This window comes from Xiphophorus couchianus, chromosome 3, assembly GCF_001444195.1.
Source record: "Xiphophorus couchianus chromosome 3, X_couchianus-1.0, whole genome shotgun sequence".
Classification (NCBI taxonomy): domain Eukaryota; kingdom Metazoa; phylum Chordata; class Actinopteri; order Cyprinodontiformes; family Poeciliidae; genus Xiphophorus; species Xiphophorus couchianus.
The window spans coordinates 21,354,741-21,371,427 of NC_040230.1; the positions used below are offsets into that span (position 1 = coordinate 21,354,741).

Sequence of the window (16,687 nt, forward strand, 5' to 3'; positions counted from 1 at the left end):
ACTTCAGTTGTGGACGATGCTGGCTTTTAAGTAACAGTTCAAATTAAGTTCAAAATTAATTTAGAGCAAAATTGTCGGCCACTGTATTTTTTTTATTTTAAAGATCATTCTGTCTGAAAAGGTTTTCTCTAAATATCACCCAGCAGAAAGTTGCAGTGAGCATTGGATCATATGATGAATGCACATCCGGTACTTATATATTGTTTTACTCCACAGTAAGCTGAAACTGAATTATCCAGTTTTACACATTTTTACTTTTTAGTTCAACTTTTTGACCCTTGCTCAGCATTGTCTATTCACTTTTATAACCCAGGCACAATATTGCCTAAAAGCCTGGATTTCAACGTTTGAAGTATGTGGGTGAAATACATGACATTCCGGCATCACCTTTTAATGTATTTGGTACAGTAGCATGTTGGTGTGTGAGTATATGTGACAGATGAAAGAATATTTGGAAAATTTCTGTGCAAAAAAGCACAGCCCCCGGTCAAAAAGAACCCATCAGAGGCAGGAGGAAGGTCTTGGTGCTGTCAGTCATCCTCATGTGTGTGCTGCTAAATGTGCTTATGACAGAAAAGCAACTTACCGTTCCAATAAAACTGTTTATCTGCCATCGCTGGTAGTAGCTTGAGCATTCATGACTGGCTCTTATTTTCTATCCTTGTTTTTGTAGCATGTATTGTTAATGTTTTGCTAGGTCTTGCTCATATGGTACAAGCATGGTAACTATCGGCCTCCTTTGGGTATATAAATGTAGTTCCAGATTTTCAGTTGCTCTTTAATGTGATTTGTCTTGTGTTTTATCCAAGCGGTTTATTTTTACGGAAGCCATATGTTAACTTTCCTTTTTGTAAATGCTTCCACAGCTATAGCTTAGTTTTGTAAATCTATTTTTTATTTAATTTTTTTTTCCAACATGCTTCTGGAGAGTTGCTTCTCTCTGAGTCATTCCGGTTTAATGCGATCCTCATTTCCCTTTGAGGAGTTTCTCAGACATTCAGAAAAGCATTGTAACTATACTATGATGGCAATCCAATAAATACAAAAAAAAAAGGCTATTGTTTGGACGGCGCTGTTGGCGACACAATTTGTTGCTTTCTCTGGGGGAGTGATTAGAGGTCATGTTTACAAACCACTGCTGTACATGCATGTCCATTGAAGTGAATTCAGGATTTCACAGCGGCACCAGTTTACCCATGCAAAAACTTTGAAAAGCTTCAACACCCTCAGTGAGTCGTCAGGTTCATACAAAGCTGTGCATCTTTGAAAGGGGCTTAAAAAGCAGCCTTGTCAGCAGGAGAGGTCTTCATAACAATGAGCTCACAAGATTCACAAAAAAAGCTAAATCCCCAACAAGCCTCCCAAATAAAACTCAAAGTTCTTCAAAATTACAAACAAATGTTTTGAAAACATGAACTGTAAATGAACCAGGCCACTTCCCTGTTGCAAATTGGTGATTACAATGCAGACAAAGGCCGCGTGATAGACATTATGGGCATGTATAGAGGAGAACTACGTGAAGTCACAGCTCAGACATTTCATTGTTTGGTATCTCAGTAATTCTAAATCTATTTCTGTGGCAAACAAATTTCAATGTGGAGAGGTGGAATATCTTTTAATACTTCCATAAATAACTCAAATAACTCAAAACCTTTGAGCTTGGACAACACTAGACATTGAGATCTCCGAGAAATAAAAGGTAAAGGCTGGGAGGGCAAACCAAAGAAAGGCGCACTTAGGGAATGCAAAGTGTTTAGCCAAACATTTTATTTAGTGGATCTATACCATTTGTTAAGAACCCCTATTTGAACTTATGTTTGTTCAAAGTCCATTTTAATGCTGATTCAAAGTGGCATTCTAAGTATGCATCCGGAAATCTGACATAATTGTTCCCAGTATGGAACCCGATTTACAATCTGTAAAAGCGTAACACTTCAGTGACAGTAAAATTATGAGTACATTCAGAGATGTAAACCACTTTAGCAATATATTTTTTATTTACCAAAATCAGAGTTCAGAAATGCGACAAATATAAGAGGCAGGTTCCTTTCCTAATGAAATACAATCACTTGTATACTTATTAGACATTACTGGTTTGTAAGATGGTTGTCTCTAGCTTCACTCTCATACAATTTACACTGGTGTCTTGTCGAAATGATGTTTCTACATTGTTGGGGTTTTTTTAACAATAAGCTATATAAATTTATAAACTTAAGTCTATTTTTGCATCTTTCCAGCCTAAAGTAGTTGTGTGCCTAAAAATAGAAAACATCACAACTAATTATGATGCAGTGCAGTTTGTGCTCGACCATCCACTCCATACCTACTCACCAACTTGGCTCTTTGACCCCACTTCACATACTGTATGTCATCAACATCTATTGTCGGTAAACTGAGTAGGCCATGACTGAGCTATATACAGGTGGGAGCTCATTAAAACGTAGATGGCGGCTCCTCATGGAAAACTTTCGGACATGGTCCAGGACGTGTTAATTTAGCAGTCTGTCCTAAGGCACTAAAAAGCCACAAATTGATCTGATTGGACTATCTTCAAACAAAGTTATTACCTGCACGTCATACCCTAGTTGATAAATACTTTAATTAAAAGTCTTTGTTAAAATCAGACACTTCAGTCTCCATCGCTCTCTTTCTCTTTAATGATTTTTGTGGAATCTAGATTGATGGCTACAGACTGACTGTATCCAAGATAAACAATTCAACTCCTAGTTTTTGATTTATAATTAAAGCTACCTAGACTAAGTGGTTCTGACAATCTGTATTAAAAAAGAGTTCTGCTTTTCATTTATATTTTTTTTCCAGTGTAATCCCACACACTGCTCTTTCATTATTTTAAATTAATCACCAGCTTTGCATATCTCTGCTGCTGCTGCTAGTCACATAATTTATTTTTTTCAAGTCGTTAGAGAAAGAAAACATCACCCCAGAGTACAGAATGAGTCTGTTTTGGCCCAGGTTGTTTCTGCTTTTTGACTGCTTCAAATCTTTGAATACGTTTTTCCCAGACCTGAAATGCGCTGTCAGTGTGATCGTCCATCATACAATACAGACCATCACCAGATCATTCAGGATGCATGTTTGCTCTGTAGATCTGTGTTGCTGCACATAGTTGCAGAGAACATATTCCTCGCAGGGCTGTCTGTTCATCACTAGACTTCCTCTGCGTTAATTGAAATTAAACAGTATTGTAAGCAGAAATAGATCTATTATTGCAATATTTTAAAAGAAACAGCCTTTCTTTTTCTACATTTATTATCATAACTAAACAAAATCTTTTATTTTGATACTAGTTTGTTTTTAAAAGCTGTGATTTATTTAAAATGTGTGATTGGATAGCTAGCAACTGTAATGTAATGTGCCTTAAATGGCAAAGCTTCGCTTCTTCTCCAAAACAGTTTTTCGTGCCAGAACATAGCCAGACTGGAACCAAATATAGTCCCTGAAATAAAATGTTTTAAGCACTGAATTGGGATGTACTTCAAAAATCAGCAAATTGGGGCATCCTTGTTGATATGGAGATGGGTTTGGCAGGGAAAATGGCACGCCTCGAGATTATGCTAAAAAATACACATTTGAAACAAAATCTGATGCTGTAAGGAGGAAATTGGGGCTAAATTGGCACATTTTTCCTGCTTAAGTTAATTGTGAGCTTGCTATTGTGAGGGCGTTGCAGGATGACAGATTGGTGAGGGCTGACACATGTTTTAGGAGGAGTTTAAAATTCCAATGCTCCTCGTGTGTGAATACAGACACCTGGAGTAGTCGGGGGGGGAAGGGGGATTCAAATGTGTCTGTGTCGATGGTGGTTTGCATTTACCCATAACCCTCTCTGTCCCTGCCTCTCTTACTTTCAGTGTCTCTCCAATCTTTTGAGTGTTACGTCTACAGAATGATTAAAATTCACCCTGGTATGAAAAAAAAAGTAATGTTGCCGCATTTAAAAAAAAAGAAGTTTCAAATAAGAAGGCAGGATTTATATTTGTTTGAGCTCCTGGGTACAGATGATCTCCGAGCTATTAAAATTTCATTCATCGGTAATACCCTCCCACCTTCCTCTTCTATCTTCCTGTTCGAGTCTCCCTCAATAGAACTTTCATATTTGCAGTAATATGTGCTTCTTTGTGTCAGTTCAGTTCATTTTATTGGCACATGGGTGCGATCCGTCGTCCTTCTCCATCTTTGTTCGTTTTGTTCCTCCTCTCGCTCTGCGTCACCATCCCTTCCTCGCTTCTCCCTCTCAAAATCTGGCATGGAACTGAGACAGAAGAGAGCCTGCTGTTTTTCTGACACACTCTTCCTTTCCCAAATCAAAACCAACTGAGGCGAAATCAGGTTATTACCTTAGCTGTGTGTTGTTTTTTTCCCTCTTTCCCTCTCGCCTATTCTTCCGTTTTTGCTCAAGGTCTATGAAATCTTACGGTTTGAAAAGAAAGGCCAGCTGCTCTCTGAGACGAGCGGGTGTGAGCTAGATTTGAAAGAATGGCTGCATAAATAAGCCAGAAAAAAAATAAATACGAAAGTGGGAGATGGATGTTTGACGGGGTGTGTTACCGAGTGTGTGGTGGTGTGCATCTTGTTGTATACCTTCACTGAATACACTACCCGTCACATACAAAGTTGCATCGTGTGTGATCACATTTGCCTGGTTACTTGTGGTGACACAACATCTTTGTATTTTAAGCTGTTTCCTTCTTCAAACAGAAACAAAGGGAGACCACATTGTTAAACTGTTTATTATGCATAGACACTCCATGTGTAAATGAAACAACTTTCCTGAGTAACTATTAAGTGTTTATCACAAGTTTTAATGCTGTAGAAAGAAACAGTGACTTACGTAAATGAGAATCCAGCATTATTTTCCTTCACATTTACACTGCAGCAAATACCAGTTTACAGAAACACCATGCTAGTTTGCCAAGCATTCTTTTGTATTTAAAATCACAGCAGAGAGCAAGGGGAGGAGGGTGACCAGCACATACAGAAGCATGATTCACAGTACTAAGACCCTCCTCCTCTTTCTGATTGTTTTTTTTTTTCTGACTGGGAAAAGTGTATTTGTGCAGATGGCTGTAGGACCAGAGGGAGAAAGCGGAGGAGGTTGACTTTTTCCCCCCCACAGATTATCTGTTCCATACTGTCACAACATAGTAGCAGTTTGAAAAATATGTAAAATAATATAGATTTTCTTGAAAAGTTATGTACTGCAGCTTTAAATTTGTACTTTTAAGCCAAAACATATATGCCATGGTAGGAAATAATGAGACAGCAGTTTATGGTTGAGATATTAGTGCTGTTTGTGTAATGAGTTTTAAACTCACTGACAGGGTGGCATTTTGGAAAGAGATTACAAGTGTGCTGTTTAAAAGAAAAAATAATCTAGACTTCTACCACTAACTTGTGTTGTGCACAGCTTGTATTGTAAGAGCACATAGTTTGATTTAGATTTAAATGTATTTAACAACTTTTGACCAAGCCTATGGAACATTCCTGCTGCGGAGGACCTAGATGGACACAGATGGGATAAAGAGCCTTTAAAAAATGGGATATGGCAAAACGTTGATGGAGAGTAGTCCAAAACATCAAGGCCAGTTGGTATGGTATGGCAAGTGGACGTTAACAATCACATCTAAAGAAGAACAGGAAATTTCAGGGATGGCTGCATCTGTGAGAGGAGATTGGAGGACAGGAGAGCGGGGAAAGGTTGGCACAAAATGCAATAACCTCAGGTTAGAGGCAAATATGCAGCCGGTAGAAATGATGGGTAAAATGATGAAAGAAAATCTAAATTGATCAATATTTTAACCTCCAATAAAAATTGATACAGGAAAGTTAAAAAAGGAAGTCGCTCAAAGAGCAGTACAGGAACAACTTCAAGTTTTCTTGGTTGGGCTTGGTGGGCACAAAGAATTATTGCAGACTGTTTTGTAGATTTTTCTAAGGTAACATCTAACCTCAAGTTTGTCATGAGTTCTAAAAAAATAATAATTTCACTAGGTTTAATTGCATGTACATATGCTATTTGTAAATTTTGTTTAGTGGTGCAACAAAATCTCAAGGGTTAAGATCAAATAAAGGCTGGTTTCAATTATTTTGGATTGATAAGAAGAAAATTAGTAAAACATTCTGCATTTCTCATTTTCCTAAAACTGATTTTGTAAGTTTCCAGCAAAGGTTTGAACTATGTTAAATCACCATGAAAAACACTTGCTTGTATGAAGATATTGAAGTTTTTCTTTAGTTTGTCAATAATTTTTCCAAGTAAGAAGTGTGACCTTATTCTACTTTGTGTGGTGCTGGCATGTTTTCCATGTTCTGAGTTTTTTTGTTGTTGTTGTCTTTTATGCTTTTATTTCCATCCATAATCTTGCTGGATTTATTGGTTATTTTAATGTGTAATGTTGGAATTTGTAGATGGATTGCTAAGCAACGAAGCCTAAATAACAACAAGCTGAATAATTATGGTGCCTAACAGACTTATTTTTTTTAGTAAAGAGACTGTGAGCTGAATAAAACGCTGTGTTCAAAACTCTAAATTATGTATGAAAAAGTGCCTCCAACAACCCCTGCATCAGGATCAAACCAATTACATTTTTAGTTTGAATGGACACACTATTGATCCACTCCTCTGCCTCTAGTTATTCACATGTCGAAAGAAAAAGTCACTTTTATCTGTAGTTTCAAAAATATTTTAATAAACTGCTGTGTGTGGGTGTCCTTCATATATTCAGATGAGCCAAAATCAGATTAAAAAGTCCACATATTTGCTATTTAATAGCAAACACCTTTCAGCTAGAAATAACTCTGAATCAAATGTTCATTTTGAAAATTTAATTTAGAACCTAAGCAAGTCCATCTCTGGATTTGATGAAAGAAATGAATTCATGACTTCCACAAAAATCCCATCAGTTTCTTGGTTCTGGGTAGGGCCTAAACAAGGCCACTGCATTCATCCCAGAAGCCTTAGCTCTCTCACCTGTGCAAATTACTGTGTGTAAACAGACAGGATCGCACTAGTTTCATGTGGTTAGCCACTTCCCCAGCTGGGACTGGCTGTGCTCGGGAGAAATAAGCCATTTCCTGCTCACTGAGGGAAAGATATGCCTAACTGTAACACACTGTAATTTTTTCCAGATGGTGGGTGGATTTTATCTTGTTGGAGTTTGTGTAGTGCTCAACAGGACACATGCTCACTAATGCAGAATCTACTATGCATATGCTTTTATTAACTATACATTAGACTACACTTAAGGCATTCTGGAACTAAATAAAATGCCATTTCAAATCAGTCTGAAGCAGAAGATGAAACAAGTAAACAATATCAACATTTATTGTAATCTAGTTTTAAGCTATTAAATTACAACCAGAGTTATGGTGGAATGGTCCAGATCGAAGCATATTTATGTCCAAGAATGGCCCAGTCAAAGCTCATATCTAAATCCAACTGAAAAGACTTGAGATCTTTTTTTCCACAGACACGCTCTGTCTAATTTGTCTGTGCTTGTGCTTCATTTCCATCTTTAGATGTGCAAAGCTGATTTGAATGCTTGGAAAACTTTTCAGATTTTACTTTGTATAAATATATCAATATTACATTGTTTTTTTTTTCTACTTTACTATTAAATGATACTTTGTGTTTGTCTATCAGGCAAAATTTAAGTTCAAATAGTTCAAGGTCTGTGTTTGTGACATGAGAAAATGTCAAAAATGTCACTTTTTCTGTAAAAATGAGTTAAGATTAAGTAAGTAGCCATATTTGTGTAGCAAATTTCTGACCTATAAAGATCAACATAATTTGTCTTAATTGCCAGTACGCTTGTCTTCCCCATTTTGAGGACCTTCAAGGATAAATTGACCTCCGTGTCACATCAGATTTGTACCCCACAGGAACTTACTGTTCACTATGTGATAGTTCCCTTGACACTATGATCACTTTAACATTTCAAATTGAAAACATGTTTTATTTACATTCATTTTAGGACTGCCACTTGTAGTGACCGGTGATATATCTCAAAACAATTATTTTTCTAAAATTGAGGTTTTTAAAGAAACTGAACGAATCTCCAAATATTAATTTTTTTTTTTCTTTTTGAGAATATACAGATGAAACAATAGATTCTTTTTTTTTCAGTGCTTTTACATACAGTATTTTTACCCAGGGAATCATAGTTGAGGGTACTGTACATCTTCCATGCTTAAAAGAAGCAGTGCTGCAAGGTCATTCAGACCCAGCTCTACTTACCCCGCCTGACCTTGTGTTTGCATGAGTGTGCACATCATGTGTGTTTGTGGGATGAAAAGGCATTCCAGCCAATGTGAGGGCATGTCCAGGCTAATCCTCCGTCCATAACACAGACAGTTAAGTTTCCATGACCTCAGCTTCATGCACACACATTGCATAGACACACACTTTTTTTGCCTTTTTTTATTTTGCCTGCCGGCTGTCACCTCTTGCTGATGCATCCTTTCTCTGAGTTGCAACATTTTGTCAATTACTGTTAAGTTTATTATTTGGGGAAAATTGAATGTTCTGTAATACCACAGGATTTCTGTCATCTCCAGAACAATTATGTCAATTAGCTCACATTAAAATGCTTTCCAGAGACGGCTTTCTTGGCTAATAACAGTCCAATGAAGTGACAAGTAAGCAATTAATCTCACTGTAATTGCTCAGTAGGTAAAGCCAATCCGTCACAATTAGTCCTCTCCCTGCTTTATTCCTTGCTGTCAGCATGCATTCTGTATTCAGAAAACTCACTCACCACTTGTCAATCAAATATAAATTTACCCTTTCTCTCCTCAAGGGACAGAGTTGAGTTCCACTATGTTGACATCATGGTGATGCAGCTGGTCTGCACATCTGACTTCTACCATAACATAGGGAGCTGCTTTACAGTAAAAGTCGATTCCTGGAAATTATAAGGTAGAGGGCTCTGGTGGATGAGTGCAAAGTAAATATAAATGATGTTTCCAGAGCCGATCTAAGTTCAATCTTTCCAAGCACTGGGCTGAATGTTAAAAATATAAAACTGGTGCTTGCAGCTGATGTCAACATTCAGAGGGGCAAACCCTGGTTTTGTGTTTTATGCTGTATATGATACTCTATACTGCCAGATCACTTTGCCACATGTGAGAGTCTGCCTTTGAACTGACAGCTCTACAAACTAAAAAGCTATGATACGTCTTGTGTGATTTATAGTGTGTGCAACTTTCTGCTTCTGGCAAAGAACCTTTTACCCATTGACAGAGAAAACACACAGTGAAATAAAGCAAAATGCCAAACAGCTGCTCCATAACAAGAAAAAAAATATCTAAATCAGCTTTTGCATCTTGTATTGGAAGTGTTTTCTTCTTCCTTTTTACTTCTTGGTGTTGTGTGGTTTTAACAAGACTCAAAACACCTCATCTGCAGACCAAAAATGTCTTCCTATGCTAGTCAACATGTCATGTATTTTCTATCTTCCCTTGTGATGGTAGGACATGAAGATATGTAATATTTAATTGAAGATTTAAAGGATTGTTGGCTTTTTGTAACATCTTTTCTTGACGTGGTGGTGGCAATGTTACAATATGCTTCTCTTTCCTGAGGAGGTCAGAGTTGACAGGAAAGAGAAAGAGGCCAAATACAGTGCAACCTTGGTATAAACTGTTAAAAAGCTGCTAAAGATTATGTTTTCTTTCCATAATAATGGCTTTTTATAATGGCTGGTACAGGTCTATCATTCTTCAACTTCCCCTTCCCTGTTTGGTTTAATCTCAAAATGATTTTTTTTGTGCAGGATTTTAAGTCTTTTTATTGTGAAACCAATTAAAACCAGTGCCTTTCACTGATTTGACTGCTGACATCCACCAAGTACAGATTGACAGCACTAAGTTGTACTTTTATTACCCAGCTTTAACTGAAACAACAGAGTGCTGAAAAGTGGCATTCGTTAAAAGCGGCAATTTTGTGAGCTAGATGCATTACAATTCCATCCCATAATTTCAAATATTGCCTGAAAGTACAGTTTTTGTTCCCCTTTGAAATGTTTAATTGTTCCTCAGCTGATTTGCCTTTTTTTCACTCTTGTTCCCACCACTAATTAAGACTGGAATTTGACTGTTGATGGCTTTACTGCAGGATCAGAACACACCCAGCCATTATAAAAAACCCAGGGACCCATAATGTGGTGTTGACTTGGCAACTAAAAACCAAGGGGTGGAGAATCTGAAGGAGGGGAGCAGAGCTGCTGACTGTTTCTCTTGGTAGCTCAGAATTTTTCCCCATGGCCCCTTTCCTCATTTTGCTTGTCATGAGACGTTTTCTCTCTCCCCTTCTTTGAAAATGTTTTCTGTTTGTTTCTTCTGCTCTCTGGCATTTTTTTCAGCTCGTTGTCTTTTCTCTTGACCTCTTGTCTCACCTCCTTCTTTCACACCCAGCTCTCTCTCACAAAGCTTGTATTCTGCCTCCTTCCCTTCTTGCCACAATGGGATCTAATATGAACTTTTGACAGGAACCAAGATCTTTGTTTTATTGCCAGTGTTTCTGTGAATGCCCTCATAAATCTAATGCTGTAACGCTTTTGAGACGCCCTCCAGTCGTTGCAACCGAACACACACCCCTACACACGCAGGCATATGCTCTCCTTCTAATTCCAACCCCTCCACTTTTTCTCACTTTTCTTCACTTAACCCCAAACACATTCGCAATTGTACACATAGATGTGTGAATGTGGGCTTTTAGGTTGCTTGTGTTCACATCAGATGCAGCAGCCTCAATGTTTGCATGCAGTTTTCACTGGCTCCAGTCCACCACAACGAGCCCATGGGAATTTGTGTATCAGCATCTTCTCAAAAGGCTCTTGGGCGTTCGAGTGATAAATAGAGCACAGGAAGAAAGTAGAGAACATAAAGTCACTGGCTGCAGTGACTTTATGCTAACAAAGATTTTCTGATGTTACATCTGCTCTAGATTTTTTGAGTTTGATGGTAAAAATGTAAAAAAAAAGTGATATGGTTTAAGAGAGCAGAGTGAATAAGCTCAAGACCAAATTTAATGCTTCCATTGTTCACATTTTATGTGCATTTTGTCATGCTACAACCACAAACTTTATAACTTTATATAATCTGCCGGTAGTGTACATAACAGCCCAATACAGAGGTCTACAGAGGGGAAATGGTAGTCTTAAGATTTTTACAGATAAAAAAAATGTGAAATGTATGATGGGCAAGTGTATTTAGCACCCTTTATTCTGATACCCCTAAAGAAAATGATAGAAACTGTGGTCACTGAAGAAAAATATATAATACTGGAAAAAAAAATTGCAGTTATTTTGTAAACAGCAAGAAAAGAAAATCAGTATCTAAGTGTGTAAAGCAAGCTGAGGTATACACGCAAAGACCTAAAGTTGTATTTGCAGACAAATGTGATTGACTCAGGAAAATGAATACAATTGCACACTGTGCACACTTTATCATTTTCAATTTTTAAACTGAGAGCAATAACTGTCTATCCATGTCAAAATTACACACAAAATTTATTTGATCCATGATTTAAAATATAGACGTTACAAATACAGTTTCGTTGGTGGTTGTAAGATAATACCCAAAAAGTTTAAAGTGTGTAGATACTTTTGTAAGGCGCTGTGCACATTTCATCATCCTAAGTTCAGGTTCAACTTTATTCACATGTATGTTGCTACTGACATGTACATTGCTGCCGGCCATATGATGCACAATATTGGTAGCTACAATCAAAATTTGAAGCATATGTTCCATCCGGTTGTGCTACAGATACTCTGCTACTGCAGAGTTGTCAAATAGAAACGTATCTTAGCCACAAATGTGGTGCATTTCAGCAATAACAGGTGGAGTTTTTAAGGTCAGTGTCATCACTCGGCCTGCAAGCATACACACACACACACACACACGCAGACCCTCCACCACACAAGGACACACCTACCAAGGGAAACAGTTGTGCACATGACATTTGCTTGACCTAAAAGGGAGCATTATTGTTGCAGGGGACTTCACATAAATAAAACATACAGAGTGTTGGAAAGGTACGGTGACCCTTATTTATCTCAGAGGCACAGCATTTATCACCGGACTTGACTTTAATAAAGTTTTGGCGTTTTGTCACATGCATAATGTTCAAAGGAAATATAAACATTTCCTGTGGCACAGGGTGAGCTTTCGTTTTTAACCTGAGAGCAGAAACACAAACCGGTGCATGTAATCTGAGAATGTAAACATGCTTCTCTTTCTGTCAGGTGTGGCAGACTGAGATTCAGTGGCAACATCTACACAGAAGCTGATGGTAAGTTATGATGCCACTTTTTCTTATTTTCAGATATTTATTCACATAACATATTCTGCTGCTTTGTTCTTTTCTTTTTTATTCATTTCACTTTATCGACTTTCTTGCTATAATGCATATTTTCTTTTAGCCTATGTCCTTATCACTCATTGCTTCTGCACGCTCTCAGATAATTGCATAAATAATGTACATCACGTTAATCCTCAACTTGCCTCTTGCTTCTCTTGTTCTCTGCTTCCTTTCTCTCTCAGGTTGGGAAGATTTTTCTCAACCTTGTCACCTCTCCTTCCCCCTGTCTCTCTTCCTGTTGCTGTGCCTCGGGTTAAGCTCTTTCTATCTGTCTGTCTCCTCCTTTCTCTCTAATTACACTGTTCTCAGCTCCAACTCTGTACCTTCCCATGGGTTTGTATGTCACTAAGTAAAGACTAACTGAATGGCCTTTTTGTGTTTTGCAATGTGGGAAATTTTGCCTTATTTATTTTGCATGTAGGGGTGAACCTGTGTGTTTCCATGTTAGTCGTGTGTGTGTTTATCATATTGTCCTGCATTTTTAAAATAAAATGGTAAATTATTTATACTTCTTCATCTTTCTATTGCTAAAAATTATGCTGGGATAAATAGCATATTGGCACCACTGCTTCTGAATGTATGCATTGAGAAGTATACATTCTGCTTCTGAATGTATTCAGAAGCAGAATGTACATACATATCTACAGTATGTATGTACATACATAGATATGTATGTACATACATAGATATGTATATATCTATGTATTTATATACATACATATATATTGTATGTATGTATAGATTAAATACACAGTCAAATGTCTTTACACTGACCCAATTTTAGAGGTAATTATTGGCATGCAAACACTCTATCTGCATTGATAAAAACAAATCCCTCAACTCAAAAAGTCAAATGCTGGATTTTTCATTATTAGTTTAGTTAATGATGATTAGCATATGCTCTGCTGATCATTATGTAAACGCAAACAAAAATACAAAGACGCAGAACAAAATTGAGCTCATCATAATGTGTTTTTCATAAATGCTAAATGATCTTCTTTCACATTTGGATCATTGTGGGAGATTTTGTCATGCTAACGTAAAACTCACACCCAATGTTTCCATATTATCAACGCAAGAAAATATGTTTTCTATGGACAGATTTCAACTGTCAACAGAAAAAATATAAAGCTTTACTTCACAGCTGTTTCTGTTTTTCTTTGTCTGACAATACAGGCTTAAAATCGTAAAAAAAACAACAAATGGAATTCAATTAGTTTTCATTCTTTTGTACCTTAAATCATGTCCTATGGTTGGATTTTCTCATGTATAGCAATTACATGTTGAAAGCTAGAAAAAAAAAACCTTGGTCACATAAAAAAATATGTCAAAACATTGCACAAGGCTATTTTCATAGTAAAAAGAGAGAGAAAAAAGTATCACCTTTGGCTCTGTTAACTAATTTAATTTTGCCTATTCTGTTTTCATTGTTCAAAGGTTTGGTCCATCTCCAACAAACCTACTAATCTAACTTCAAAGTGGTTCCTGTCATGTTATGGCACGTTTTCAAAACTGTGATAAGGAAAACACTCTCATGCTTAAAGCCTTCTCCTCTGTCCCTCTGGTCAAAACTCATAAATACTTTGGGCCGTTGGTTCACTGGCAATCAAAATTAGAATTGGTCTCATTTTTCACTGTCAGCCACTTCCTTTGCAAAAGCAAATAAATGCATGGACCACACTCAGACAACGACAGAAGCGGCAAGACATTGAAAAACACAACCATGGCATTTTTGTTAACAACAATTAGAAAAGATTGTATTCTGATGAACTCTGACTGAAACTGCTGAGAGACTGTTTGTCTAACAGGGCTGATGATTCATCAAGTGCGTCCCTGTCACTTGTATGACACATGCCATACAGGCTGCTTCTTGTTGTCCAGGAATAGCTTGTGAAATTACCTTCTTCGGTGAATCACATGGTTCTGGTGCCTCTGAGAGAATGTTTTGACAGAGAAGACTACTATTCTTTTAAAAACAGATATAAACATTTGTTTGCCAGTTTGTTTAATAGTTAAAATACAAGAAAAGTGAAAAACCAACAGACTCATAACCAGTTTACAGGGTAGCATAGAAATGGACTCATTTTCCCGGCTATCAGCAATGTGGGCTGCTGTTGGTGTCAAGCTCTCAATTACACAGAAAAAGCTGGAAGACATTACATTCTGTCTATTACTTACATTTCCACACCATACAGAACAAATGTGTTCGAGTGGGTTGTTTACAACCTATCAAATATGGAGCGGCACCATCATTTCTTTGGGATCATTCTTTATTCTATATTTATGCTAACGTGTAAAATTATTAAACCAAAATTATTTCTTTGTAGCTCTTCTCCAAGCAGACAAAATTTCTTGTCACATTTTACAACAACAGCAGCAGCAAATGTCTGTAAGTGACATTTAATTTACTTTTAAGATATTTTTAAGTCAAGTATGATTCAAAATTTTAAACCTGATAGAATGATAAAGAAACCTACTTAAATTAATGGTTTTAATTTACTATTGTCAATCTAAACTTAATATTTAACTATTAAAATCCCTGTTTTAATCCCCAGCCTTCTGAAATATACACTTCCGACATCCGTCATGATTAATCATTTGCCTCAAATGATTAAGTGACGCAGTTGCAAAGGGTTAATAGTTTGAGTCAGAACTGTCCTGACAGTTTCCATAGCAATGATCAGAAGCAAGACATTCCCCCAGAACTACAGTGAGCTCATTGTAGCTATGACGATTTCTATGACATAGATCTATGTAGGCCTGTCGCGATAAACGATAAATCAATTAATCGTACGACGTCATTTTAATCGTCTCTTCCGACCTTTTTCTCTTTCAGCTAATGAGACTGAATGAAAAAAGGCTCAACTCCGGTGCTCTCCACTGACCCTCCCTTCCTCATTTCCTTAGTGTAAAGCCCAGCGCACACTGCACGATCTTAGAGCTGCCAGCCCATTGTCGGCTCATTTTCAAAACCTGAGACCACACATTAGCCGACAGAAATCCTAGGTATAACGGTTCGATCGGGTTCGTTCCTGCCATGTGGTGTCCAACAATGGGCACAAAATAATGGCTACAAGTCCAGTGAACTAATTTTAAAACCAGGAATTAATCAATGCTTTACTACAGTCTACCTGCAATGCATGTGGCTAGTGTCAGCGTAAAGTCCTGACCAAATGAAAATCATTATAACCTGTTTACGTCACGTTAACGAAGAACAGCTGAAAAGTTACGGGTTTATCAACTGCGGTAGCAATTTCGCTCCAACTCCTCCTCTTGTCATTTCTATATTCTTTGCATGTTAAATAAACATTAATGTTGTTTCCAGTATCATCTCCAATGTCGCTGGACTTCGGGTTGCGCAGTGTCAGCTGTTTGGGATTCCCCTCCGTAATTTCCCCTCAGAAAACACGGAGGAGAATCCGCGCTTTCTGATTGGCTACCTGTCACATTCAACAGGCTGAGTTAACGATCCCAGTGGGGAAAACCTCTGATTTAGATCGGAGCGGCAACGACGATCTACCGTAACACACCACACAATCTTAGAAAGACCAACGTTTTAAGATTGTGGTAAGGGGAAAAATAGGAGCAAAAAATCTGTAATGTGAACTATTGCATCAGGTAGTCAATGTGCCCATCTAATTATTACTGAAGGGCAACATAATATACAGACTTCATAATCTGCACTCTTTTGGTTGAATGCAGTATTTATTTCCACTTTGGCTTTATGTTGTTTAGTTTTTTTTCCAGTGCATTTTTTGTTAATGGAGACTGAGAATCCATTTTATTTTTGTTTTTGGTTGTTTTGTTTATCAGTTCCAGTGTTTAGTGTTCTTTTGAAAATAAAGTGTATCTAACTTTGGCAGGAAATCACATGCATTATTACGTCATTTCCATTAAATCAGTGTAAAAAGATCTTCAAACAATATTATTGTTTATCACAATAATTTTTGAGACAATTAATCGCTCAGCAAAATTTGCTATCGTGACAGGCCTAGATCTATGTGTAACGGGTACCAGGGTTCCGGACCCGTCAGCAGCAGATAAAGCTGAAAAATGTATGAAAATGAGCACATGGGAGACGTAGTCTGTGTTGCTCCAATTTCTCTCAGCTTATTTATTGAACAAACCAGCTCATTTAACTGTCAATACAGCCCAATTTATAGTTCAGTAATTTACTGTACATATTAAACATATTCCATCATTGACATAAACATCAACATTAGCATTCCTTAAACCAGAAATAATCAAATAACCTCGTTATTTTGTCCCAATTCCCTCAGGTAACATGTACCTTCAATTCACTGC

At 37.3% G+C, this 16,687-nt stretch overlaps 1 long non-coding RNA gene across 6 annotated transcripts in view; it reads left to right on the top strand.

Moving 5' to 3' along the window:
• The window catches only part of LOC114142039 (uncharacterized), a 126,394-nt gene that overhangs the window by 96,844 nt on the left and 12,863 nt on the right, over positions 1–16,687 (top strand). For all 6 annotated transcript variants that reach the window (XR_003594948.1, XR_003594944.1, XR_003594943.1 and 3 more), the window contains one exon: positions 12,267–12,313. This is a non-coding gene — a long non-coding RNA (uncharacterized LOC114142039). The remainder of the gene's footprint in view (positions 1–12,266; positions 12,314–16,687) is intronic.